The sequence below is a fragment of the Tupaia chinensis genome, unplaced genomic scaffold, assembly GCF_000334495.1.
Source record: "Tupaia chinensis unplaced genomic scaffold, TupChi_1.0 Scaffold000511_1, whole genome shotgun sequence".
NCBI lineage: Eukaryota > Metazoa > Chordata > Mammalia > Scandentia > Tupaiidae > Tupaia > Tupaia belangeri.
The window spans coordinates 857,795-861,798 of record NW_006160024.1 but is presented as its reverse complement, the minus strand read 5'-3'; the positions used below and the strand labels follow the sequence as shown (position 1 = coordinate 861,798).

Sequence of the window (4,004 nt, the reverse complement as noted above, 5' to 3'; positions counted from 1 at the left end):
TTGATGTGCTTGATTGAGCCAATATACAGTGTATTCTGAATGGAAAAATCTCATTTTGAATGCTATAATGATGTACAGTGAATGAATGTAAATAAATAAAGAAAAAAATGTAAAAATAAAATAAAATAAAATGCAACACACACACACACAATTGTAATCAAAGCTCACTTCTGAGATGATCATGCTTCCCCTTATCTCTCCTACTAAGCACAACTGAAAATCCTGGGCATTACATATAAAATAGATCTTAGAAAACTCTGTAAACTGAAAAGACAAAACATCTTGACACTATGAGGCTCAAGGAATGACACAGTAGTGAAGTCCCTGGGTTTTCTTTTTGCCTCATATATCCCACACTGGAGCTGAAGAAGCCAAGAACCTAGAAACATCAGCTGCCATAGATAAAATTTCCAACAAAAGCTGTTCTCTCTAGCCAAGGGCAGAAAGAGGACACCCTAGCATGATGGAAAGATTTCAGAAAGCAACTGCTCTGCTCTAGCCAAATGCAAAGAGAGAGTTGTGCAATGTCTCCCTCTCCCACTTCCCAAACCACCACCAATTCCTGCCTCTAAAGGTTAAATGGTAAGCTTAGGCTTCCATCCTTGACAGGCTGCAGTGAGGTACCCTTATGGTATTGTAGAGACCACACAGGAAACCAGGACTTACACCACTACCTGCCAGTAGACAAGCTCCTTCTCTCTATCAGATGAGCTATTGTCAGAGGAAGCCTAATGATAATTAGGACTTTACCATCACATGGTGGTGACAAAGTCACTGCCAATGTCAGAATAGGCCACTTGGGGAATATTAATGAAACTCTCTTACCCTCTCCCATTCTCACCATGGAGGCCTAGCTGGTAAAGGAAGCTCCCCCTTCCATCCAAAAATAACAAGGAGTCCCAACCATTTGGTTTTCAACGTGGGCTGAGAAGAAAACATGGACTTTTATCCCTATAAAATAGCAATGGGTTGATGTATTCCCTTTTCCCCATTGTAACAGTGTCAGACAGTGCCAACTAAAACAAAAGATTTAAATGTGATCTATAGACTCATGTTATTAATACTCAATATGTTCAAGTGTCAATCAAAAGTCACTTATCACACCAAGAACCAGGAAAGTGTCAAACTGAATGAAAAAAGATGATCAAGAGATGTCAACAGTGAGATGTCAGAGATGTTAGAATTATCTGACAAAGATATCAAAGCAGCCATCATACAAATGTTTTAATGAGCATTTATAAACATGCTTGAAATCAATGAAAAAATAGAAAGTCTCAGCAAAGAGACAGATATAAAGAAGACCCTAATGGAAATTTCAGGACTAAAAAAATGCAGCAATCAAAATAAAATACTTAGTGGATGGTCTTAATAGCAAAATGGAGAGGACAGAGAAACGATTCAGTGAAGTAAAAGATAAAAAAAAAAGAATTATGATTTTATAAATTTATTTTTTTTTACATTTAATCACTGTGTATTATTACAGCATACCAAATGAATTTTCCCATCATGAATTACAGAATTTCAACCACAGACAGAAAATGGATTGAATAAAAAAATGAACAGAGACTCAGGTACCTGCATGATTATAAACAAACAAACAAACAAACCCCAAAGATTTATCTTAAGTGTCATCAGATTCCTGGAAACATAAAAGAAAGAAGGAAAAATCAGAAAGTGCTTTAAGGGAAGGTTGAATTTTTTTCAAATTTGGCAAAAGACCTAAACCAAAAAATCAAGAAGCTAAGTAAATGCCAAACAAGATAAATCCAAAGAAATTCAAGACAAAGAATAGCACAGATAAATTTCTAAAAACTAAAGATATTTTAAATTTTTTTGAAAGGGTAGAGAGAAAGAGAGAGAGAGAAATAACACCTTACTTACAAGGAAAAGAACAATTTAAATGGCAGCATGTTTTCAGCAGAAACTATGGAGGTGAGATGCGTTCAGGTGCTAAGTGAAAAGAATTGTCAACATAGAATCCCATAACCAGTGAAATATTGTCTCTATTTGCATACTATGTGTTTGTCTCTGTTGAAAAGTCCAAGAATCTACAAGAACTTCTAGACTTAAGGAGTAAATTAAGCAAGATCACAAGATATGAGATCAATGTGCAAAAATAGTTTATATTTTCACGTACTAGTAATGAATATGTGGGCACTGAAATTAAATACACAATGCCATTTACTAACAACCCCCCAACTCAAAAAGAGAAATATGTAGATGTCAATCCAACAAAACACATATAAGACTAGGACTTGCATGATGAAAACTATGAAAATGGTGGAGAAAGAAATGGAAGGAGATCTATGTAAGTGGAGAGACATACCACATTCATGGACTAGAAGATTTTGCATTTCCCCCCAGTTGATCCACAGAATTAATGCAATTCCTATCAAAATCCAAGCAAGATTTTTTTCCCCATTGGTTTATGCAATTTTATTGAAGAAAAATAAATTAATTACTAGCAGAGCTATTATATGATCACTCATCCATTGACAACTTGCATCATTTACTCAGTGCTATATTAAACAATGTATTGAAAGATAGATTAACTAAAAGCTCCAAGCCTCCTAACAATTTAAATGAAAATTACAAATTGTTTGACTCTATTTTGGAATACAAAAGGCTTTTGACTTCCAATTCCCATTGTCTGTAGATCAAGAACAGGTCATTCTTTTATTGACCTGCATAAAATACATCATACTTTATGTTTTGCTGATGCTATAAATTCAGTACCAATTCCCCAGCCACATAAATAATGAGGATAAAGTATATCATGTAACCTCAAATCTCTAACAGTGGAAGGCTTAAACAAAAATGGATGCTGTTAGAATCATGCTGCTTCTTTTGAGCATCCATCTCCCTCCCCCTCAGATGATTTCTTCAGCATGTTAGAGCAGTGAGGAATGGTTTTAATCTCATAACCAAATTAGACTGAAGATATTGACCACATGATACACATGCCCCTTTTTTTTCTTTGAGAGGTTTTTGCTATAGGGCATGTGTGTTCCCCATAAAGACAGAGAGACAGAAAGCAAGAAATCCCCCCCGGGGGGGGGGATGGCAACGCCGCAATCTCTTCTCCTCCACTTTCCTCTTGGGATCTTGGGCACACATGCACATGCGCCCCATGTGAGTTTAAGCCTCCAGGTCCCAAACTCGAACTGCGGTCGACTACATGGGAGTGACATAGCCATTATGCCATCTGCTGGTCCCATGCCCCATTTTTTAAAAAAGTCTGAATTTTGGGCAACTGTTCTCTTATAACTACTTTGTAAAGTTTCTAAAAACAGTTATTGTCCAAAGCTGGAAAAGCAAGTCTTCTCAGATGAGCATATGAATGAATGGAGGGAGGTAAACAAAAAAGTAAAATGAAAAAAGATGAGGTCTGATAATGGAGAAGCCAGATAAGAAAATAAAAAAGGAACAGTAATTTAAAGTTTATTCCAACTATATTGCAGGTTATTCTGACTTTAAGGTAGCATCACTAGGCATACTTCTGAGTCCATTCCCAAGATAGTCTGTTGTACTATCTCTATTTTATAGATTTGTGCAATCTCTGGCACTAGGCAGTCTTCTGGATTTGGTTCACATAGCAGTGAATGAATGGATAAAAGAACTTTAGAAATAGTTAAAGCAAGAGACCACTATGATCTTAAAATATCAAGACAAACGCTGCCATTACTGTGAATATTTGAATGACAAATTCTTGTTGCAAATGCAGCCATAGGTGGTTTGAAGGAGTAGTCTGTAGGAAAATTAATTGGTAAAAAGAATACACAGCCTTGAAATGGGTTGTCATTTGGTCCCATAATTGTGGCTTGTCAATGAAACATATCACTCCCAACTGGACCTGCAGAACACCGTACTGTAGGGTCACAAACCAAATCACTAAGTTCCTTCTTAATCCGTTTCAGTGCCATAGTCTGTGCTTTATGTCTGGCTCCTCATCATCTCGATGTAAGTGCAGAACCAGCCCAAACTCTTGATTATCCCAGTGGTAG

General features: G+C 36.5%; 1 protein-coding gene and 1 pseudogene across 1 annotated transcript in view; both read right to left on the bottom strand.

Annotated features, from left to right (window-relative positions):
• The window catches only part of ACOXL (acyl-CoA oxidase like), a 391,620-nt gene that overhangs the window by 21,088 nt on the left and 366,528 nt on the right, over positions 1–4,004 (bottom strand). The gene's annotated exons all lie outside the window — the stretch shown is intronic.
• Positions 3,488–3,923, bottom strand: LOC106735748 (ubiquitin-conjugating enzyme E2 D3-like; annotated as a pseudogene).